A 26,308-nucleotide genomic window follows, 5' to 3' on the forward strand; every position below is an offset into this window, starting at 1 on the left:
CGGGACTGTTCATTGCGCAGTTCCAGTAGCTAGTCAGCCTCTTGATAGCCCAAACTTTTCCTTACGTGGTCTTGGAAGTCAGTATCCCGAATTCTTGGTGGAAATTGTGCAACCTTCATGATCAGTCACACAGGTATCTTTCCAGTCAGTTCTCAAGTTCATTTTGGTTTTCGACTGACAGATTGCTTGCCATGAGTGTTTCTATGTCTCTAGGTATCACAAGTGTTCATCTTCCTCTTAGCAACACAGGTACGATGGTGTACAGGAGAGAAGGGTTGAAGACACCATTCAAAGCACACTTGGGGATGCAGTCAATCAAGTGTCTATGAACTTTCCTACCCACGAATACATCAAGTTGTTTGTAGAAAAGGACAACAAGATATGACAGAATCAACATCACAGCAAGCAGCACCATGAACAACAACTGAAGGTAGCATACTGGATGCAACGAACATAAGAGGAAGGTTGTTGACAACAGAGAGGCAGAACAAAGTTGGAAGCTCAAGTAGATCTACTTGCAATGAAAGAAACATTGGAGACTCAGGCTATGAGGTGACGATGCGACACCAAGATCATGTGAAGGTAGAGAATGGAACAGAGGAGTTGCATGTGCTCAAGTAGCAACTCAAGGAAGAACAAGAGCTGCACAGCTGAGAGAATGAGTTGCAGCAGGAATAGGTACAGTAGGGGGTGCAACATGCATAGATGGATGAAAATTTGTCTGTACAACTTATAGATTCATCCCAGCAGCTGGCACAGAGCATACATGGAGAGTGGTGTTGTTGATCACATGCAAGGGAATTCATCAACATCGATGTCATTGTGCGCATGCATGTAATCTAACCCTTTCAGCAAACTCACCGAGGCAAAGAAAAGAAGCAAGTCCAATTGGAGTTGAACATGTAGTTGACAGTTGATGCGCATGACCACCAGCACACACTGGAAGATCAAATAGACACTATGCATTAGTGTGTTGTCGGTTCAGCTGCACCCAAGAAGACCATGCACATGCTAGCAGACGAGCTGGATGGAGTAGCTATACCAATGCACTGGATGCAATGAAGGCAAGAGTTCGCTTCAGAAAGATGTCACCATGGAGCGCATGCACACCATCACGGATGACCAAGCTTGGCATCGGTTCACCACCTTCACCATCACAAGCATGTCAAAGAGTTGGTCTCACCACAATGGACCAAGTGTCAGTGATGTCTTCTATGGATTGCTCAAGCCATTTTATCTCACATGGGCACATGTGCATTGTAATGTAACGTCTTGTTAAGTGGAAGTTGAAGTGTCGATAGTTGAATGTAACAGTCATAGAGTAGATGAAGAGTCATGAGGGTAGATGAACTGTCACAAAGGGGAATGTCAAGGGTCATCCCACCATTTTCTATAAATAGTCCCTCATGTCTCATTGTATAGGATTTTGGTCAACCAAGTTTCTGATAGGATTATCTTAGGGAGAGCTTGGGCAATATTATAACAAGCCTTGGCTTCTCCACTGCGTAGAGCTAGTGTATCTCTTCGGAGGAGCAGGCAGTTGTGGCTGTAATGTTCCACTGTTGGAACTAGTGGTTAGACACGAATGTATTATATGATAGGAACTTACACTTATTAATATAATAGAGCGATCACGTTTCATGCATATGTTGTATTGTATTCTATGCTATCTGGTTTACTCTAAATGATATATGTATTTTTTTGCTTAAGCATGCATGCATGGAATTTTGTGTGTATGTATGTATGTATCTTTCTTAAACGTGTTGTCAGTTTAACCATCACTTTGGATTTCTAGCCAACTTGCCTTCCATGTTGTGATGCATATTTTCTCATGTATTCCCTTTTTAACTCTGTGCTATCATAGGTTTCCAAGGGGCGCACTCATCTCAACCCCCATGTGTTTGAACCTCTCATGCACCTTCCTTGGCTTGTTGTGGCTGTCACACCCTTGCTACCAATAGAGACATCTTACTTGCCTTTGTGAGAAATCGTCATCAAGGCATTACCGTTCGACCCAATACTAGGACTCCTACACCAAACGGTCTGAGGTCTAATTGGGACTCCTTACTGAGTAGATCCCCTTACATGTTGGCGGGTCGAGTACCGTCAACATTTTGGCACTAGAAGGAGGGCTAGATGACAAGTTGAGCCCTCATCATCTGTTTTGAATCTTTGCATATCTATCATGTAGTTTGTTATAGTTTTCCCTCTAAAATGTCTCTCCAATGGACATATCTTTCATGTGGAGGGGGAGTTCTGGGATCACTTTCACAACTCACGTATGATGGTGATGGCGAAGTAGCCTAGCCTGAGCACTTAGATTACTTCCATGTGCTCATGCAAGGCATGGAAGATTTTAATGAAATTTCAAGATGGAGATAAGATGCAAATGTTCAATTATTGATTCAATTACACTTTTCAGAATGAGGACTAAAACAACAATTCATCTAAGTGATCATCAATCAAATGAAATTAGTTTGTAAATGACCAAGTGATAAGAACAAATAAAAACCAAAACCAATTCTTACCAAAGGAAAACAACATAAATGAAAAGAAAATGGAGGCTTTAGAGAGACCACAAGACATTGAAGACTCATGGAAGTTCAATTGGAAGTAGGCTGACCGAAGATAGGCTCAAGAACCAAGGAAAAATTCATGCAAAAATAGGGACCAAAAATGGTGTAGAGGAGGCATAGAAAAACAGGGACCAATGTTGGGGCTGATTATGCCAGGGTGAGGTGCAACACTCTGTCAAAGGCGCAGGTGGTGTGTTGGGCCTGATAAAGAGGTTTCTAGCACAAAAACTTCAAAGAAGGTTCAATGAAATCACTTCCTAGGTCTGTTGTTGGTTGGATGATATAAAAAAGGTATATCAAGGAGGTAAACAAAGAAAATGGACAAGGATACCACCAAGGGAATACTTCATTCCCCATTGGAGTTGCCAATTTGTTATACTAATACAATTGCGGACAAAAGTGTCTCCCCTAGGTCGGTGGCTAACTTAGAATAACAGACAGACAAGGAACACAATGCTTTTTCTTAAAGTAAATAGATGACAGAGTGAGGCCTACCTGGAATCCTTCGAACACTTCGCTCCTTTTTTAGCTTGGAAGCTCCAATTTGAGCTTTGATTACCAAAATTAGAAGCTATATAGTCAGATAACACAAGCCAAGACACTACGAGATATATGCACTATTGTCTAAGTACTTCATTCAATATATCAACATGGTATTGAAATAAGTGAAATAACAACACATAGAGGAAAACAATGAATGATTTGCATTAATATAAATGGAAGGAGATTACAACCATAAGTAGCAGTTGATCTTGTAGAAGAGCTCCTCCAAGTTGTTGACTTATCCTTGTCACAATATGCACCTCCAATCACCCTTAATGCGTGGAATGATGACCACTCACTACAACAACATAAGGGTAGAATCACTCTCCAAAATACAACCCCAACCACATAGAAGGATGGGAATATATATAGAGAAGTATGGTAAGTTGGGAGTCCTTATCCAATTAACAATCTAGAGTAAGAGATCCACCTTTGATGGAGGGATAGGATCAAAGGATAAGTGGTGAAAGATCCAATGTAGGGATGGATAGGATCCAAATTTTTTATCCAAGGTAAGTAGTTGTAACAAATTCTGGAAATGCATAGAAGAGGAAGTTTATGGAATTCCAATCATTCTCCCGGATTTCTAGAACCAATACAGGTGCAAAGGGGAGAAACTTGTTGGTGACCAACGTAGGCCACAATAGAGCAACCTGCTGGTGAATGCACCCTAGTAGGCTTACAAGGAGCGTTGGTCCTCAAACTGGCATAGATGAAGTAATTTATGGCTCAAACTCTAGGAAATGAAAGGTACATGCTTAGGTATTTGTGCAAGATGATGACAAGGGGGAATAGGATGTTGATTGGTCCCATTAGGAGGCTCACCGATCAGATGGTACAAAGTGGCCTATAACAACAAGCTTTTAGAAAATATTTAAAGTCCAACCAAACACTGAAGAAATGATAAAATAGGGGTTGGATTGCACATCCCACCTAGTCATTATGGATGAAGCAAAGTAAATAAGTTGCAAATCAACACAATATATAAAATGGCACACTAGCAATATTTTGTTAATCAACCCAATAATAACGAACTACAAAGTAGTGAATGAATATTAAAGATTTATCATTTTTTTTTTTAGATTAATAATCCAAGATCTTAGACATTTAAAAGCAAGAAAACTAGAAGGATTAGTAGAGGATCTTACGAAGTGAGGAATGTGCCAATGAGAAATCCATTGTAAGAACATGCTGTAACATTGCATCCACCACTTGTAAGTTGTGTGGTGGTGATCATGAGATTTCTCTTTTTTCATTTCATACTAGAGAAGGATGTTGTAAGAGGTGTTGGAGCACAATATAGGTTGTCATTTTCACAAGAAGGCTAGCTCAAAAGACTAATTTCTTAAACAAACATACCCAAAATTTGTGGGAGCAGTCAAAAAACTGACATCTTACTTCAAGTTCCTTGTTCCGCAGTTGCATTATACATAGTGGCTAGCAGTGATAATGTAGCTCCAATTGGCAACAAAAAAGTGATAATCTTAGGAATACTTTGATATTCTTGATGTACAAGCTGCAAAAGTGAAGAAGACCCTTTGTAAGAGCTTGTAAAACCTTAATAAAAGAGAGATTATAACTCTAGGAGCCTATATCCATAGTTAGCCATTGAAAATTAGTGGTTTGGCATTGGGAACATCTATATAATTATGGCATAGACAATAAGATAATATTTATTTAGAGATAAGAGGACATGACATTTCAACAAATTGATTTTGGGTTTAGACCCATTGCTAAGAAACAAGTACAATAAAATGAGAACTAGTAGTATAATACAACTATTACATGACCATTTTCGATAAGATTCAATTACAACAGGAAGGTAAAAAAGGAATATATAATGTGTATAATTAGATGCTATTTTGAAGTGTCAGAAACCATTACAACACACACACACACACACACACACACACACACACACACACACACATATATATGAGAACTCGTAAACAAATGGAACAATCCATTTCAATACAATTATGGCTCAAGGCCATAGTGTGATAACAATAACAAAATCACAGTTGTGATGTGACAGTTTCAAACTCTCTTAGGGTTGAAACTAATAAAAAATAAAACACCCTAAGGAATGTTGTATACAGTCTCAAAAAAATAAGTTGATAATCATGAAAATAAACTAGAAAAGAGTTAATAAAATGATGTCGGGGTTTATATCAAACCCCAAACACAATTTTTCCATAACTCATCTACTAGAAAGAAACTTAACAACTTTAACATGGTTGACCAAGACATAACTAAGGCTACATTTTTAGTTGACATAGGAATTTAACAAGATAATAATGAACCATAAGAATAGAAATCCTTTAGTTCTCCGTAGGAGAAAAACATAAGGTGTTGGAATCACAATGAGGATAGAAGGGTTACGAATAACCTATACTTATACCTTGCAAGGTGAACACATGTTACATTCAGCCAAACTCTCTCTAAGACCGAAGTCAAAGAGTAGTCAAAGAAGTTAATTGTCAAAAACCTGAAAGAAAATTTACAATTTTATTAGAAATGCAAAAGAGAATTTAAATTGAAGCTAATAAGTGAAAACCCTCTAAAGATTTGAGCGTATTAGTGGGGGTTATCTCTACAACATAAAATGTAAACTAGAAATGCAGTATCAAATTCAATAGCCTCTTTCTCCTGTAATTTTGAAATGTTATAAAGGGTACGAAGCGAAACCCTGGTGGTATAAAAGACCCTGCAAAAACATGGAGTTAAACACCATTACTGATAAGAACAAGAACAAAGGAAGAGAATTGGAAATAAATTGAATACAAAAAGAAATAAACTCATAAATATACATGCATGAGTATGCCAAAGACAGTATGGAAATTACAAGCGTAATAGTGAATAAATTACAAGTGGAAATCTAGGCTAGGTGGCTTGGAAAACTACTCAATGATAAATTCTTTGATAACTGGTGAAGTGACGCTCAGGCATAGCGAATTGCCAAATGAAACTAAGAAAATGTATGAGAATATGGATAATTGTTGAAGCAAAATCATAAACAATCTCATCCTTACATTAAAACTAGATTAAATCACCTTTGTCGATTGAACCGATGTCAAGATCCAAGTGATAGCATGTGCATTCACGTGGGTTGCCCTTACATGGCACCACCTAAGTACTTCTAGGTAGGTCGCGAAGGCCATAAACCTCTTAGTAAACTGTTCACAAATTCCCTTTCAGTACCCTAATCACATTCGCAAATGCATTTAATGCATCTATTCATAAAGATCACTGGAAAGGAAGAGAGTGGTGGAGTCCTGGGCAAATTTAACGGGTTTTATAACTTGTTAGACAGTTTAGACCATGACATTGACATCATGCATTGGGCTCTATAGCCTTGATGGTGATGGCACAATGATCTTAATGTCTTAAAACACTAAAATTTAATGTTTAACATTAGAAAATATATATATATATATATATATATATAGATGCTAAATTAATACCAAAACATGAATACTAAATATCACTTGACAATGACATAATAAAATTAATTATAATTAAAAATAATTACTTGTACTCAAAATACCCAACTATAACTAAATATAGTAAATATTTAATGTTATTTATAATAATATTTTATTTCACATTAGTATTTCTTTTATACATATATATCTATATATAAATATATAAATTCACATGTAACAATTAAGTGGGTGTACTCATTCTTAATTAATTGAAAATAAATTATAGTATAAAAATAAAAATAATTTATATTCTACTTTAATCTCTTTATATATATATGGATGATATCTAGTAACACTTTTAAAGTATGCTGGTCAGACAAACTATTACAGGAGACTTTATTAAAGCAAGAAAAGACTACAATATTCGGGAATATAAAATGAATTGAGACAGAATAGTCACATTAGACTTTATAAAGAAAGAAAAGAGACCAGATTGTCCAATTTCTTTAGCATCGGGAATATAAAAAGGTTTTAGCTATGGTAGATTTTAATAAAGAAAGAAAAGAAATGCAGACTCTCCAATTTCTTCGAGTTGGGGTATTTGAAAATAATCGAGACCAGAGAGTGGTCAATGCAGGGTCAAGATGGGCTTGTTATAAGACGTTGATCCCATTATATACATTAAAGATTTTGACCCAAACTAGATCTAACAAGAAAATAGGAAGATGCTAACCCGACTACATACAATTTTGAAAGTAAAGATTTTGACCCAAACTTGATATAACAAAGTGTGCAGTATCATCAAGGATTTGTCCATATCAATTTTATTTAAAAAGATGAGAATTATGTTTTTTAAAGGCATCTTATACAATTATGGACTAATATTATGTGCTTTTGAGATGGTTGTTTCACTGTCAAATTTCCAGGTAATGGCTACCAGACTTCAGACGACCTGCGCTCCACCCTTGATGCATTGCCATGAAATTTGCTCGAAGCTTTGGTGTTCGCTAGATTTGAAACCGAAAGCAATTTTGCTTTCGAATGTGACTGTAAAATTCGCCTTTTTGTTTTTATCCTGGAATGTCAGTGTGCTGGGCCCCACGATTATATTTACTGTTGAAGGGCTCTCAACTGCGATCTTATACATAGAGGGGGCTCCCCCTAATAAAAATGGCAATGTTTGTATTAAAATAAAACCAACTGGTCAACTCTACGAAAGAGAGTCTGAACCAGGAGAGTCTAGCTCTGCAGAACAGACTACATTGTTCATGCACATTATACATTAAATAGAAAACATGGTTTTAGGGAAGTTAGAACAGCATCCTAAGAAATAGAAACTATTTCCTATCCTGAGGTTATGTGAACCAATTCTACCTATTCTAGGATATTCTCCATTATCTTCAACACTATCCCTTAATGGAGAATGGGTTCACATATATGCCTAACATCTCCCTAAACATTTGAAACTTAATTTTTCCAAGAGGCTTAGTGAAAATGTCTACAACATTATCACATGCATTACAATATTCCAAGTGGATTTCTTTAGATTGCACTTTCTCCCTAACAAAATGGAATTGTGTATCAATATGTTTAGTGTTTTTGTGAAACACCGGATTGTTATCAATTTTGATTGAACTCTGATTGTCGCATTTGATTATTGTTACGTCTGTCTGTTCTTCCCCAACATCTTGGAGAAGTCTCCACAACCAAACTGCCTCACACGTTGCTGCACATATGGCTTGAGACTCTACGTCCGCAGAGGACAAGGAGACTGTGTTCTACTTCTTGCTGCTCCATGTGATAACCCTAGATCCAAGGCTGAATGCATAACTTGTTATAGATTTGCGATCATCTACATTTCCAGCCCAATCTGAATTTGCAAATCCTGCCAATCTAACATCAGAAGAGTCAGTGTAAATAATACCATAATCTATAGTACCTTATAGATACCTCAAAACACTCTTCACTGCATTCCAGTGGTAGACATAAATTGGCTTAGCACACTGACTGCATAAGCCAAATCAGGTCTAGTGGTGGTTAGGTAGATTAGACTCCCAACTAGCTATCTGTAAAGTGTTGCATCTACCGCTTTTGAGCCATCCTCACACCGCAATTTGATGTTTTGTTGCAATGGTACCAGTGTAGGCTTACACTGATCCATCCTAAACTTTTCTAACAAGCTTTTAACATGCTTTTCTTGGGACAGAAATGTTTGACCTAAGTCTTTACAGATCTCAAGACTAAACAATATCTGAGTTCACCGAGGTGCTTCATTTCAAACACCTGTGACATCTGTTGCTCGATTTCATCGAGCAACAATGTAGCATCACCTGTTATTATCAAATCATCTACATATAATGAAATCAAAACTACACACCCTTGTTCATCTTTCATGGTGTAAATATTAGGGTCATTCTTACTTCTATTATAGTCATCTTGCAAAAAAAATGAATCAATCTTCTCATACCACGACCTGGGAGCTTGTTTTAGTCCATAAAGTGCTTTCTTCAATCTATAGACTAAATGTTCTTTTCCTTTCTGGACAAACCCTTCTAGTTGCTCTAGATAAACTTCTTCTTTTAGTTCTCCATTAAAAAATGCAGACTTTACATCTAGTTGGCGCATCATCCAATGTTTCTTAGTAGCTAAAGCGATTAACATTCTGATAGAGTTCAATTTAGCTACAGGGGCAAAGATTTCTTCATAGTATATCCCTTATTTTTGTGAGCACCCCTTTGCTACCAACCTTGCTTTTAGTTTTTCTATAGTTCCATCTGCATTAATCTTCAGTTTATATAACCATTTACAACCTATGGTCTGTTTTCCTCTAGGAAGTTCAACCAATTCCCAAGTGTTATTTCTGATTATTGAATCATATTCCTATTCCATGGATATTTTCCATTCACTATATTCATTTGCTTCCTTATAACTAGATGGTTCAACCACATTCATCATACTAGTTATAAAATCATTTTTCCTATATCTTGCTGGTATTTGAGCTTTCCTACCTGATCTCCTGAGTGGTGGGGTGGTGGTTTCAAACCTTATTTGATCATCATTTATTTCTTTCTACTGTTGTTGCTGCTGCTGTTGCTGTTGTTGTTGTTCATCCTCTACCTTTGTCTGCTGCTGACCCTGATTGTTTTCTGCTTATTCTTCCACAAAGTACCGAATGTCCCATTCTTCATAGTGCTCATCAGGTTTTTCATGATCCTGGTCATGGAATTTAACATCTCTACTAACAAAGATCTTGTAAGTAGATGGATTAAATAATTTGTATGCTTTATATGACGAACAATACCTTATAAAAGTACATCTGATGGCTTTTGAATCTAATTTTCATCTATCTTCCTTTGGTATGTGGGAAAATGCTTTAGATCCATATATTCTTAAGTGTTTTACTGTAGGCTTATATCCATATAATGCTTCAAAAGGAGTTTTAGACTCAAGACTTTTTATAGGACTCCTATTTTTCAAATAAACTGCAGTATTCACTGCTTCAGCCCAAAAACCATTAGAAAGATTCTTACCTTTCAGCATACTTCTAGCACATTCGACCAATGTTCTGTTCTTTCTTTCTTTTACTCCATTCTGCTGTGGAGTATGGGGTATTGTAAACTGCTGCAAAATTCCATGATATTCACAATATCTGATAAGCTCATCCTTCCTGTATTCTTCCCCTTGATCAAAGCAGAGAATTTTTATCTATTTCCCTATTTGTCTTTCAATCATATTTTTAAACTACTTAAAGCATTCAAATGTATGACTCTTATTACTTAAGAAAACCACCCAAGAAAAATTCATACAGTGATCAATAAATAGTAGAAAATACAGTGCACCTTCTAATGATTTTGTCTACATGGGTCCACAAAGGTATGTGTGCACTAATTCTAGTATATCCCTCTATTTCTTTTTTACTCTTACAAGGAATTCTTCTCTATGAATTTTTCCTAAAGTACAGGCATCATAGTCATTATGTACTTGCTTTAGCATAGGAAGATCTCTTACCATTTCCTTCTTTTGTAATAACAACAAATCATTGTAGTTGATGTGGCCAAATCTCTGATGCTAAATCTCTTTTGTAGTCAGGCTCGCTGCTATCAATGCTCAAACCAGTGCAGGTCCCACATCCAACTTGTATAGTCCTCCTGTTCGGATTCCTGTAGCAACTATCTTCATGCCATCTAGTAGATCTTTAATGTAACAATTAGATTTTAAAAATTCAACTTTCAAATCTTGATCTATAATCATACATACAAAAATCATGTTCTTTATTATGCCAAGCACATACATCACATTATAATTTTTTTTGATATTACCATTATGTAGAATGACAGAAACTTTCCCACACCCTTTGATTTGATGATTGTTGTCAGCACCTAGGTAAATATATGCACCTTCGTTGATTTATTTAAAATCCTCGAGCCAATGCTTATTCCCTGTCATGTGTGTTGACGCTCCTAAATCTACATACCAAATGTCTGTATCAACATTTTAATCACGATCTTCCATGAACAATCTGAAATTCTGTACCTGATCACCATTCACAAGATGACTTGCATGTCTTTTTGGCTTCTGTTGTTCTTCATGATATTTCTTTTTCCTACACTCCCTGGCAATATGACCCAATTGTGCACAATAAAAACATTTAGTTTCAGAGTAGTTTTTATTGGGATGCATACCTTGGGTCTAATTCAGTCTTTTGTGTGAGTTTGCTTTGTTTTGCTATTGTGGACTTCCTTTCCCTTTGAAGAAGTTTTTCTTTGCCATTAATGCAAGATTGGCACTATGGGGCTTCAGAGATGATCTTCTTTCTTTTTCCTGCATCAGAGTTCCTATCAACTATTCAAATTTCGAGATTTTCTCTCTGGCATTGATTCCAATGATGAACATTTGGTAATCATCAGTGACATGATTCATTGTAATAGTTACAAGATCTGTATCGTCAACTATATGACCAATGTCTGACAATTTGTTCTTCAGATCCTTGAGCCTTGCTACGAATGAAGCAACTGTTTCATTCTCCTCCATCTTCAGGGATAGGTTCTTACTCTTAAGGAACATAAGATGATTTGAATTCCTGATCTCATACAACTCCTTCAAAATTCTGCAGATCTCGTTAGCTGACTTACATTCTCTATTGTGAGGTATGATGCAGTTTTTCACTGACATCTTCAATAGTGTCCTTACTCTACCTTCTTGCTTCTCCCAATCTGGGATCGATGTTGATCTAGCTGTGGGCCTCGGCTCATCCCCATTCGCGATTGACCAAGCACTCTGCACTTCTAGCAGAGTCTCCATCTTGAATTTCCAATTTTCATAATTGGAACCATCGAGCTTGTTATGCTCATTCAAGCATGCTTCAAACATATTTTTATTCATCTTGGCGATTTGAAAAAAAAAATCGACAGGTAAAAGATATTAAATTTACCCCAAATCTATGACAGAGACAGATCATTGTTCATCAATGTCGTTTGATCTCGCAGCAAACCCATTGATCACCGTGGCTTTCTTCTCAGCCTCTAGATAGCCTTCTATTGTTAGCTAAAACCTTCTATTGTCAGCTACAACCTTGTTATTGGCTTCCCCATGCTACTTCTTTGATTTACACGATCGTCGTAGATATGCCCAATATCCAAGACCGTTGCAGCTATACATCAATTTTTTGAGACGTCGTTGCAATTGTACGCCCAATATCTAAGACTGTCGCAGATATACACCAATTTTCTAAGACTGTCGCAGATGTACATTGAAAACCTGCGATGGTCGAAAAATAAAAATTGCAAGAAGTGTAATAGTGCTATCATCGTACTTATCCACTCAAAATTTGCGATGATTCTGGTTTAGTCACATGCACCAGACAGCGTATAGGTTCCTCAGCCCTAACGCTCTGATTCCATGATAAAAATGGCAATGTTTGTATTAAAATAAAGCCCACTCGTCAGCTCTACGTAAGAGAGTCTGAACCAGGAGAGTCTGGCTCTGCAGAATGCTCTACATTGTTCATGCACATTACACATTAAATAGAAAACATGGTTTTAGGGAAGTTAGAATAGCATCCTAAGAAATAGAAACTAATTCCTATCTTGAGGTTATGTGAACTAATTCTACCTATTCTAGGATATTATCCATTATCTTCAACACCCCCGACATTCGTCACAGTTCTTCTCGCAACTCAAACTAAATTAAGCAATTTAAAGACCACAGAGAATGATGGGTAGTTGAGGTCGTCTGGATGTGCTGGTAGGTTGGGGCCATGGAAAATTTTAGGGGCTAATATTCGCAGGTGGGATAATTTTCCATGATTTTTCCAAAAAAAAGATTCATTAATTTCCTTTTTTTATAAAAATGATTCGCCAAAATTTTACAATACAAAATTATTTTACCTTAAAAGTCGCCAACATTATAGAGAGAGTTATATAAGATCATTATAAATTTGAATAATTTTACAAATACATCAATTAACATTTTACAGTTTGCATATTAGAGACTAGTGAAATTCACCAATGTTTTTGAACTTCAAGATAATTTTCCATAAAATTTTCCCTATTTGGGGCAGGAGCTCGCTTTCCTTGCTAGGAGATGAATTTTCTTAGTGGTGTAATTTAGGCTACACAGAAACCCAACGTACTCGTCAAATCCTATATTGTAAACGAGGCCGGGATCCAAGGAAGTAGTGGGATTCACATGACCTGCGCCTATTGCTAAGGCGTTTGTTGGTCATCCGGTGCCTGAATCGATGATATGGCGTCTAGTGTCATCAAGTAACACAGTTGATGTCATGAGGGCCGATTTTATTACAGCGGGTGTCCACGCCATATGCACAACGCATATGAGAGCCGCTATGCCGGTGACATGAGGGCATGACATCGAAGTCCCATATATGATGTTGTAATCTACTCTTCTCTTATCAGAAGGCAAGTCGGTTGGAGCGGCGTCGCCAGTCCACGCTGCCAATATGTTGACGCCCGGAGCAACCAGGTCCGGTTTAAGGACTTCCGGAGCGACCAGATTCGGCCCTCTGGACGAGAAGCCAGCTACCACTGGAGCTCGTGCTTTACCCACCACTGTGAGACTGTCAGCTTCAATTGATGCTGTCAGATTTTTGGTGTTGTTGATATACGCTTTAATGTCTTCTACGGATTTGAAACTGACCCTCGTTTCTGGTAACATATGAAAGTCAATCAACAAATCCTCTCCATTATTGAGGCTATTGGCAAGAATCATCCCCACACCACCAGCTCATCGCACGACCAGTGCCTTCTCCTCCCTTCCCTCTTCTCCAAGATCATAGACCACAATTTTTCTATGAACCATAGTGAAATCAAGGATTCCCTCCAGGTAAAGATTTGCAGTCTCATCAATCACTGGCGTTGTTTTCCCATACACCAAAGTCAATTTCTCGTTTGTCGGCGTCTTGCCTTTGGAAAGGGAGGAACCTGTGTAGCTTTTTCTGTTCCCTGGAATGATGGAAGCCGAGAACTCTTTGTCGATGGTGCTAGCACCTACGGTGGTTAACCATGGTGCCATATTGGAAATCATAGAAGGAGTTGGCCCTCTATTACGAGCGGAATAGGACACAAAAATACCCTTCTCAATGGCTCCAAGAGCTCCAATCACTATAGAATCTTCGTAATAAGGGATGGCATGATTACTACGGCTGCCAATCGAAAAAGATATCATGTTCACACTATCGGAAATAGACTTCTCCATCCCTGCAAGCAAGTCAGATTCGAGACAACCATCTACCCAACAAACCTTGTAGATTGCCAATCTCGCTTTGGTGGCCATTCCTCTAACCGTTCTTGGGGTGAAGCCAAGGAGACTCGACCTAGGCACCTCCGACCCGGCGATAATAGACGAAGTATGTGTACCATGGTCGTCGGCATCTCTTAATAGATTTGATATCATTATCTTCATTGAGATCGTTGTACTGAGCTCCATATCCTTTGTGAAAGTAGCGGGCAGTAAAGATTTTGTTGTTACAGTGGGAAGCATTGAACTCGTCACCCACTTCACACTCTCCCTTCCATCTGGAAGGCACTGGCGTAAGGCCTTGATCGCTGAAGCTCTTGCTTTCGGGCCATATTCCTGTATCCAGCACGCCCACGATAACATCATCACCGTAATGTGACAGTGGCCATAGACCATGAGTAGAGCTCAACCCTATAAATTCTAGGGTTCAAGTAGTATGGACTTGATTAATGGAGTCAGGAATTACAGACAAGCATCCATCAATATTCTCCATGGCGTGAGCCTCCATGCTGGTAAACTTGGCAGCAAAGCCATGGATTACTATATCATAAATATAAAGCATAGCAGTGGGATCCGACCTGGATCCAGAAACCTGGTGTATCATTGAAGTGTACCAGTGTTGATGGAGACTGAAATGATCGGGTTTCATGGATTTATCCATGAAAACAATATAGGAATTTAGCTTTATGTGATCATGACCAAACACAGCCAACGCGTCTGAACTCCTCATTTGTAACAATAAAGTAATGATGACTAAAATGAGTGCATAAGAAGCCTTGGTATTCTCCATATCGTACATGATACCAGAAAAACCAGGCAAGGGGGGCTTCATAAAGGAGGATGGGATTAGCTTAACCTCTGTGCTGGTTGAACACCCATGAAGAATTCACTTTAATTTCACCCATATTTATAGAGAACAGAAAAGTGTAAATTGTAAAAGTGAGGTCAAGTGAGGAATCATTTGTAAAGGCAGGGTATGGAAATACGAGGGAAGAATAATTTTCATATAGTGGGTGTGGAAATAACTGGGAAGAATAAGAATAATTTGCATAGAATTCATCTTAGGTCTGTATTAGTTGGCAGCCATACAATATTCCAAGACTTCATCTTGGTGTTTGTGAGGGAGTAAAATTTCCACCACTGTGAAGAAAGATTACACAAGAAAGCTTCTCAGGCTCTAGGCAAGTCCCATCATCAACCTCCTTAATTTTCAGGGTCTAGGGAAGTCACATCATCAACTCTAAGCTTATTTAATTTGGAGGACACTTTTGTCTTATACATCGTTTAATTAGGAGGACACTTTAAATTTTCACAGGATACACATTGAAACTTCAATTTTGTTTTGTTTCCACCAGAAATAATACTTTAGTTTTTCTTTTTTTTGTTAAAGGTAAACTTTTCTTACATTCTTCTAACGTTTTACGATTTTTAGGAACATTTCACTAAAGAGAGTGTTCAAAAATAAATAAATAAATAAATAAATAAATAAATAAATATATATATATATATATATATATATATATATATATATATATATATATATATATATATATATATATATATATATTTGCTAAAGCAAGAGTCGGTCCTTCTATTATCTTATCACTAAAAATATGTTACATAAAATACATCGCGCTCGAGGAGGAAGTGGGTTGAAAAAGAAAGCAAATCTTTCAGCTTAGGGAAGAAAGACAACATCTCGAGAAAACTGGCCTAGGGCCTAGGAAAAAACCAAATTCATGACCTCCACCGCCCGAGAGAAAAAAAGAACGAGAACTTGGCAGATCGATAAACGGACCCCAAGAGGGGAATAGAGACCTTATCAAAAAGATTTCAGGTCTGCTAGGGTTCTCTCGGACCCACTAACCTGCTCATCAAACCTAAGCCATTGATCTGCAACTCCAAGATCCCATGGCTGAGGGAGATATCGGGCGAAGAAGAAGCAGGGGGAATACCCGCTCGATGATCACCCAGACCCACAAACCTGTTCCTCGAACCTACGCCATTGATCTGCAGCTCCAATATCTAACCACTGAGGGAAATATCGGGCAGAGAAGAAGCAGGAGGAATACCCGCCTGATGTGGTCGGTATTCTCTCTCCTCCGACTGCCACGTGTTGACCACTGAGTGGCATCACATACATTTCTGGTAAACCACTTCGGGTTTTGAGGGCGCCCGATAACCCGGAAACTGCTTTGCCACCCGATAACTTGAAACCGCGGAAACTCTGCTCCTGCTACCATCCAATCATCTGAGCTACCTATTAGGACGGATTGACACAAAATTCTAGCTGCCCGCTCACTAACCAAGCTCCGAGTAGCACCAATGAGTTGGCTATCTATGGTGTTTTTCCGCGAGACTCGAGTATACCAAATCTCAGGTTGATTTTCTATCAAACCCCTGTCGTCCATTGATGAAAGGTTAACTATTAGATACCTTTCCTGTGTTGATACTGCTCCTTATCTGCGTGGGCCAGAGTGTAACAACCCTGCCATAGTTGACCTGCGGGTACCGACTCCCACAAGCAGCACCTATTGTCTCTTGTGCATCTCACCCCTTCATTGGTTAGCCAGTCCACTACTCTATTGACATATCTATGCACATGAAAAAAACTGAGAGTTCTTAGAATTCTTAGGTTCGATTGAATTTGGTGATAGACCTGCAAAAGTCTCCAGTGCCTCAATACTTTGTCTAGTGTAGTACCCGAGCCTAGCCACTTGACTGAATTAATGATTAATTCTGAGTCAGCCTCGATGATAGTGTTATGTAAATTGTACTTTATCAGAATTTCCAAGCATTGCTCTATGGCCATGAGTTCAGCCATATTGTTGGTGGCCTTCCTCAGGTGACTGTGAAATATGACTTTAATGCTGCCCTCTTCATCTCTGATGACTCCTCCATAACGAGCATCCCCAGGGTTACCTTTTGAGGCACCGTCTATATTGAATTTTAAAAAGCCATGTGGAGGGGGTTGCCAAAAATCCTTTCCTTCTGAAGTGTGATTTGTTGCCTTACCTAAGCCCTTAGGGACGTGTGACTATAGTCTCAATAGTTCCAGAATTTTAGCATCTCGGTGGCCCGTGGGATTTTTAGGAGAATGCTTCGAGAGGGCATTTATAGTTTCTTTGAGCTGTTTTAAGACTTGTGCTATGATGCTTTGAGTTGAGCAGGTTTTGTCTTTAAAGATCTTGTTGTTACGTTCTTTCCAGACATTCCAGATCAAGAATCCTGGAATCAGAGCCCAGTTGTGTTTATTGTCTCATTGTCTGAGAAGTCCTTCCTCCAGTTCTTCAAAGTACCGTTGATGTCATTTTCATTCCTGTTTGTTTGCTTGAATATATTTGCTACCCAATTCCATAAGATTGAGGTGAAGGAGCAGAGGTTGAGAAGATGATTCATAGTTTCTCCCTACATGCTAGATAATTGGCATCTTGATGGACCAACAAAACCTCTCTTTCTGAGATTCTCCCAAGTTAGAATCTTTTCGTGTTGAACCAGCCATTCGAACAGTTTTATCTTCATCTAGTGTGGGTTGTTCCATAGGTCTTTCCAATTCTTGTTAGTGCTTGGGAAGTTAAGTCCTATGGCTATTGTTTTGGCTTCTTTGAGGTTGAAGATACCCTCGTTGTTGCTACCCCATCTTAGTAGATCATTCTTGGTTGAGGTCAAAATTTGTCTCTTTTCTAGAATGGCTTCCAGAGCTTTAGCTTGGGTCTTCAACGCGGTCTCATCACTATAATCTGGTAGCTTCCAAATTCTCCATTTACCATTGTCCCTTGACTGATCCCAATAGTCACTTACTTTTTTCAGTCCTTTGTTGATGGTATCATTTTGGATGATATCTAGTTCCTCTCTACCCAGGTTATTTTCCTGCTGCCAGTTGTCCTCCCAAAACCAGGCAATATTTCCATTTCTGATCTCCCAGAAACTGTGTTTCTGAACCAAAGCTCTGTTCTCCCAGGCCTTGTTCCAAATATGAGAACCTATGACGTGTCCTGTCATTCTTATGTGGTTCACGTCTTGCCAATCCATAGAATATTTTTGTTTCCAGAGTTTAGCCCAGGGGCTTCTTATTTCCTTTAGCCATCTCCACCAAAGTTTTGTCCCCAAAACTTTGTTTAGAGTATCCATGTCCTGGAGACCCAAACCACCATGGGATTTAGGTTTTCAAATCCTTTCCCAAGCTACCAGAGCCCATTTCTTTTTCTCTTCCCCTTTGCCCCAAAGAAAATCCCTTTGAATATTCGTAATTTGTTGTAAGACTCCTGTTGGTGCCGGAAGGGCTGATAACATGTAGGCTGGGATGGTTTGAAGTACTTCCTTAGTGAGGACTAGCCCCCCTACTAAATTCAAGGATCTGCTTGTCCACTTGTTGACTTTATCCTTCAATTTGTTCATTACAGACTCCCAGATGTCTTTTCTCAGTGGTTTGTCTGTGAGGGGTATTCCTAGATATTTTGAAGGCAGAAGCTCTCTTTGAAATCCTGGGATTCTGGAGAGATTTCTTTGAATTGAAATATCAATATTGAAAAAGAAAACTTTAGATTTTGTGAGGCTTACCTTAGTACCAGCAGCCAATGCAAACTAATGCAGGATTTGTTTGAAAGCTTTGGCTTCCTTGACTGTGGGTGTGCCCTGCAGCATAGTGTCGTCCACAGATTGTTGATGGGTCAGAGTACCCCCATTCTGAGTGAGTCTAAGTCCCTAGATTCTTCCTTCCTCCTTAGCTGAAGTGATTTCTCTACCCAATCCTTCCATCATGAGAATGAAGAGGAATGGGGAGAGAGGGTCACCTTTCCTGAGACCTCTCGATGGCCTAAAGGTTCTGGAAGGGGAGCCATTAAGATTAATAGAACAACTGGTAGTGGTAACAAGAGCCATGACCCATCTTATCCAGTTGTAGTCAAAGCTATATGCTTTTGGAACTTCCCTGATGTAAGACCAGCTTAGTTTATCATAAGCTTTCACTATGTCTAGTTGTATTATCATGTCTGCTTGCTTATTGGTCTTGAGGGAATGCACCACTTCATGAGCTTGAATGGTATTATTGAGAATTTTCCTGCCTTCCATGTATCTAGTCCGTTCCTCCGACACAAGTGTTGGAAGAAGGGGTTTGAGTCTGTTGGCAATTACTTTGGAGATGATTTTGTACACCACGTTGCATAAAGCTATCGGTCTGAATCTTTCTGGAGTAATGGCTTTTTATTGTTTATGGATTAAGGCAATGAAGGATTCATTAAGCGCTCTCAGAACAGTTTTAGATTTTCTTGAGTCCTCCACAACATTAAGAATGTCATGTTTGAATATTTCCCAGAATGTTTTGAAGAAGTCAACATTGAAACCATCTAGGCCTAGAGCTTTCCCATTATGCATCTCGTTTATTACTTCATTGACCTCTCCCTCTATCACTCACCTATTGAGATTATAATTGTCTTCCCTGTTTACCAGTTTTGGAATATGCTGAGTAAATATTTTAGTGAATTGAGATCTGTCAGCCATGGTCTCCTCTGCAATACTTTGAAAATGTTGAACCAGTACAGCTTCCATTTCCATATGAGTATCTTTTTCTATCCCTTGTGGATCTGTAAGTTTTGTGATCCTATTATGAGCCCTATCTGCCATGGTAGAATTGTGGAAGAACCTAGTGTTTCTCTCCCCTTCCTTAATCCATTGCACTCTGGATTTCTGTCTCCAGAAGATTTCCTCCTGCTGGCATCTGTTATCCCATTCTTGTTGAAGTGAGTCTGCTTGCATTTTCCTTTCCTCTATGAAGCCTTCTGTGATGAGAATTTGGTTAATTTCCTGTAATTTCTTTTCCACTTCTCCTTTGGCTTTAAAGATGTTTCCAAACTCTTTTTTGTTCCATTCTTTAAGCTTTCTCTTGATGTGTTTGAGTCTATGATGCAGGAGGAACATTTTTGTACCTTGGATGGGTATTTCTTCAGTCCACCAATTTCTAATGTTAGTGATGAAATCAAGGTGAGTGAGCCAGACATTTTCAAACCTAAAGGGTATGTTCCTATAAAGGAATATTCCAGTTGGATGGCCAGTGGTCCGAGCCTCCAAAAGGGAGTATGAAAGCTGTCATGATATCACCGGTGAGAAGGAGATCCTCTGAGATTATGAATCTGTCTAATCTTGAGGCTACTTGGGAAGTTCCCCCTATTTTGTTGTTCCATGTGAAAATGCCATTTATTGTATCCATATCCACCAGTCTCATATTGTTAAGGAAGTTTTGGAAGGCTATTGAGTCTCTACCAAGTGTTCTGGTTCCTCCTTTTTTCTTTGTGAGAGATTTGATCATATTGAAGTCCCCCCTAGAATACAGGGCATTGCAGGGTTTCTTTCTCTCAATTAGTCCAGAGAGGTGAGGAGCATGAGTTTATCTTCCAGTAGTTGAGGACCATATACATTAGTGATCATTTAGCAATCCTTGTCCCCCACAGGTTGGATAACCAATGAAAGGTGGTTTCTGGATGCCTCAGCATCCAGGATCCCAAATTTTTGAGGATTCCATAGAGTGAAAATTCTTCCAACTGATTTATATGCTTTGACTTCTAGATACTCATACTTATTTAGCCATTTGCTATGCTTATCTCTAATTTTATCTACTGAGCATTTTGTTTCCTGTATAAACACCATATCTGGTATTTCTTCTTTTATTCTGTTACTGAGATTTCTTTGTTTTCTTTTACTCCCTAATCCTATAATGTTCTAGGTTGTAAGCTTCATAATGATGGGTTTGTAAAGGAGTAACTGGTGAAATATTTCATCTTACCTGAGTTAATCATGAGTTTTCCACACTCTGACAGCAGTTCATCCTGTCTCTTCCTTCCTCTTTTATTGCCTGGGTTTCTGTTGGAGTGTCCTGATATTATCCCCATTGATTTAACCCCTTTGTTCTCCTGGCTGTCGTGGCTCCTTTTGACTCCTACAGCCTTTGTGTGAGACCTGTTGAAGAATGATTGTTGTACTCTATCAAACTCCTCTTGCGTTAGAGAGTCAATACCTTTGTTGATTCCCTGCTCTAAAAACTTTTCTAGTTCAAGGTTCTCCCTCTCAAGGATCTCTTGTAGGTCTTGGTCCTCCGTACCTACTTCGCTTGGGGTCATCTCATGGTCCCTTCCAAGTTCCATAGTGCTCGGTGGGTTCCCCTTTTGTTCATTGCGTTCCTGTATGATTTCCATGCTGTCCTCTTTTTCCTTCTCTCTTTGATAGTCCTCTGGGTTCTTGTGCATTCCAATTTCTTCTCCTTCCTCTTCTAAAATTTCAAAATTGTTGTGACTTAGTAACTTTCTTTCACTAGGTTTCTTCTGAGACATTTTTGTCCCACCTTTCCCTCTACCTCCCACTTTGGTGAAACCTTCAGGGTCTTTTCCTTTGTTGGTTTTCAGGTGTTCCTCCTTTTTGTTTAGTGGGCAGTCTCTGAAGAGGTGTCCATGTTCATGACATTTATGACATTTGAATGGGATGTGTTCGTAGTCAACTTCCTGTACCCATTCCTCATCATAAACGTCTAGGATGAGTTCATCTGGGAGTGCTCCTGATAAGTCCATCTCTACACATATGCAAGCAAAGGAGGTATATTTCCCTCGCAAAGTCACCTCTGATATCTTTATAAAATGCCCCATTTTGTTATCTATAGCTTTTAAAGATTCCTACATCTAGTAATCTAAAGGTAAGGAGTATAATATAATCCATACTAGGACCGATGTTTCTCGCTCTGGAACAAAGTTCATCACCCAAGGTCGCATGTAAAGGCCTACGACAGCATAGAAGGAGGGTCATCCTTCGAAAACTCTGTCTTTGTCCTCTAGGTTAGTGAAAACCATTGTGAAGAAATGCTTGGAGCCAAGATGTAGATTTATTTCTCCCTTCGGTTTCCAATTGTTTCTTATCCATGTGTTCAACACTTTCTCCGTGGGCCATATGCCCATGAACTTACAAATGATTGCATAAGTCGTCAAGTGATTTCTGTGCACCTGTAGTGTAGCATCATTTAAGACCACCCAGGGTTTAATATTAGCCTTGGGCTTGCAGGGTCCTCTCACAGACATTTTCTCAATTCTCTGACTGCTGTCACTAGGATTCGATTCCCTCCTAGTTTCCTTGTGGGTCCCTTCCATTTCATGGGAACTGCTGCTGCCCGGCTTGTGAGTGCCCATTGTCTTTCTCTCTCTCTCCGTTGTTTTCCGAAAATTGTTCATACTCGCCTCTTTGCTTCTATTTGAAACCGCGTTACTATAGGAGGGAGTGGAGCTCCCTCCTCCAAGCGCCTCCATTGTTTACCAGCTCGTTCCTGTCACCCCCTGTTCAAAACCCTAGTGCTTCAGGTAAACTCCACCCCCCATGACAAATAACATCGTTAACTCCAAAAAACTTGTGTTTAATTTGTTATGTTTTTCCGAGAGTGTTCGAAAATATTATAATGGTAACAAAGTGTGAAAAAAATGACTGAATTTATTTAAATAAATGGTATAAAGTGTTATTATAGGATGTGATAAATATTAAAGATTATTGAATTTAAGCTTTTGTGATCTATATCAAGTTTATGAGACATGTTTTCCGCAATAATGACATCATAATTCATAAGTCTACCCGTTTCCACCCAACAATGTCTTGACGATGAACCACACTTGCTGGTATAAATTATGATGTGATTAGTGCCGAAAAAATGTCTCATAAATATTAAAGATATTATTAAAAACTAAATATTAAGAGATATTTTATTTTAGAATATTAGTTAAATAGTTATTAGAAAATATATTTTGAATTTTTTTGAGAAACTAAAAATACCAAAAGAGTATTAATTAGGATGTTTTTTTTTAATATATATAATTAAATAGATAAGATAAATAAGAATATTATGAAAAAAATAAGTGAATAAAAATGATTAAAAAAAATTAACTAAGAAAAAGAGATAGATGATGATGAAATTGAATAGGCATAAAAGGATAAAATCATTATAGATGATGATAGTGAATAGGTACAAAAGGATAAAATCATGATGGGAAGGAAAATAATAGAAACAAGCAAGAAGGAGCAAGGTATTGTAGAGGAAATAAGAACTAGAATATAAGGAATAGGGGGGAGGAGGTTTAATAAGTTGATGGACAATAGGTCTCCAAGAATGGCTAACTTTATAACCATCTTCTCTATTAAAATTTTAGGGTCTTTCTCAAGAGCTTCACAAATTATATGGGAGTCTTAAGTGTTGTAATCCTTCGGGATTTTGTATATAGTTATGATTAGGCATATATTTATAGATTAGGTATTTCTAGTTATTTATAGTTATGGAGGCATAATTGGCTCTTTCAATTATAAATGTAACCTTCAATGATTAATAATACATCTAAGAATACTACATTCACACCATGGAATTCTCCAGACTCATGTAACAATGGTATCAGAGCTTGGACTGAACTCCATTGACCCTAGAGAGCCTAAATCGAACTCCATTAGTGGCCCAGAGAAATTGGTTTGAATGATTTTTGAAGAGCGGTTGATCAAAAGTCCTCAAGGTTGAAACACCTATGTATCCACAGTAGCGTGAGTAGTTTGAGATGCAACATTGTTTTTCTGAAGAGTGGTTGATCAGGAGTCATGGAGGTTGAAACACTCTTGTATCCACAACAACATGAGAAGTTTGAAATTGTGTGGGTGGCCTGACTCGAAGGCATCGAACCCTATTGCAAAGACTGCATGAGTGGCTTGGCTTGGAGGCATCGAACCTTGTGGCAAAGACTTCCAGTGTTTGGATTGGAGCCCATTACAGTCAGAGACTCTGGAATCTTTGTGTTTCGGGTTGAAGAATTCATCCAGTGTTGTAGTGATGTGGCAAAGATAGCCAACATTTTTTTGGATTGGAGTGCCATTGTCCATTACAGTCAGAGACTTCGGTTATTGATCAATTTTTAAATGAATTGATATTAATCTGTAAGTGAAAAACATAGTGTTTTTTGAAGAATTATGTGCCTCTGGTTGAAATAAAGTTTTTTTAAGAAACATTTTATGTCTGTGGTCAAAACAAATTTTTTTAGTAGTTCTATAAATTATTTGCAAAAGATGAATTCCTTGGTATCTTTAATTGGGATTGTTCTTTTCAGAAAGGAAAATTACTAGGAATGGTCAGGAAGGCTAAAAATACACTTATTTTTAATGATCTTTGGAATGGAGTATGCGAAGGAAAAGAAGGGAATGCACCAGATCAAGCTAATGAGGAGAAACGATTAGTGATCTAGAAAAGTAAGGATAAGAAGGCATATGCCTTAATTTCCACTTCAGTCTCAGAAGAGGTAAGTAGATATATTCCTCAAAGTAAAATAACATATGATGCCCTAAAAAAATTAAAAGAGATTTATGATTCACATTCTTAATTGGAGATAATACAATTATTGTTGAGGTTATTTAATATGGAAATGAAGGATAATGATCTGTTAAAACTTGATTATGAAATTAAAGCCATCAATCATTAAATTGAATCTACTGGTGTTAAAGCTGATTTAGAACTTATTGCCTTTATAAAAGCTCTTTACCCTAGTTATTAGCACTGCTTGGAATCTCCCCAAGTTAGTGGGCAATTAAAAGATTTAGCTTTTAACAAATTAGTAGTGAAATTGTAGAAAGAGAGAAGGCTTTTGGCAAGAAAAAAACATTATATAATTCTGTCTTGCTCAAAAAGACGAAAAATCCTGAATAAGAATATGTCAGAAATTATAAGGGTAGAAGAGGATGAGGTAGGAAGAATTATAGAGGTAGGGGGTGGGGGGAGAGGGGGAAAAAATATCCAGGGAGATAGACAACAAAATGATAAACAAATAATTTTGTATGATAAAACAACTATAAAATGCATTATATGTGGTAAAATTGGACATATTGCTGCAAATTGTAGAATTCTCTTGGAGAAAATTAATGAAAGAAGAGAACAAATGATTGAAAAGAAAGATCAACTAATTCCAGAAAAGGAGAGTCTTCTGAGATGCCATATTATGTTGTTTTACATTGTAATTTTCAAATGGAAGATATATTCAGTACCTCTTTTTCTTCATGGCATGAGAGTTGGATTTTAGACATAGGTGCTCCTTGTCATATGATCTTTAAAAGAGATTTTTTGAACAATCCAGTGATAATATTGATGGAGTAGTGCATTTTGATGATAAGTCTCAAATCAAACCATCAGGGATTGGTCCCATTCAGTTAAAATTTCCTGGACTTTAATATTATACTTTGAATGATGTTCTTTACATTCCACAGTTCCAAAGGAATTTATTATCTCTTGTACAAATAAGACAACAGGGACATTCCATTCACATATTTGATGGTAAAGTGGAAATTCGAAGTGAAGCTAGCCATAAAATTGTAATGAATTGTGTGGAAGAAGATAAATTATTGAATTTGAAAGGTATGTCATCTATTGCATTAAACACTAATTTGTTGGTTCAGCAAAATGATACTTTTTTGTCATCTTTATTGTGGCATGCACACTTTAGTCATATTAATTATGAATGTATTAGAAGTATGAGACAACAGGGGATTAAAGGACTTCCAATCATTCCAAGAAAATTGACTCCATGTAATGCTTATATATTAGGCAAGCATCATAAATAGTCTTTTGAGAATTATACTTCTAGAGCTACAAGGAAATTAAGTCTCGTACACTCTGATTTATGTGGACCTATGCTTGTACCAATTGCAAATGGCAATAAATAAATACTGACTTTTATTCATGATTATTTGATGATGTGTTGGGTTTATCTGCTTAAAGAAAAATCACAAGTTTTTGATGTGTTTAAAAAATTTCATGTCTTGATTACAAATGAAGCTCAACTTAATACTGGTACTATAAGAACAAATAGTTGGGGAGAATATAATTCACATTTTTGTGAAAAATATTTGCAAGAGAATGGAATCAAACACCAAATTACAATACCATATAATCCACATCAAAATGTTGTTGCAGAAGGAATGAACAAAACATTGCTTAATATGGTAAGGTCAATGATGTTTTTT

The 26,308-nt window shown here is 37.7% G+C and overlaps 1 pseudogene; it reads right to left on the minus strand.

Moving 5' to 3' along the window:
* Window positions 1–7,415: 7,415 nt before the first annotated feature.
* Window positions 7,416–15,095, minus strand: LOC149229033 (subtilisin-like protease SBT1.7 pseudogene; annotated as a pseudogene).
* Between the last annotated feature and the right edge of the window lie 11,213 nt (window positions 15,096–26,308).

Source organism: Pinus tabuliformis, chromosome J, assembly GCF_031772625.1.
Source record: "Pinus tabuliformis cultivar Carrire ecotype Pingquan chromosome J, CPIR1, whole genome shotgun sequence".
NCBI lineage: Eukaryota > Viridiplantae > Streptophyta > Pinopsida > Pinales > Pinaceae > Pinus > Pinus tabuliformis.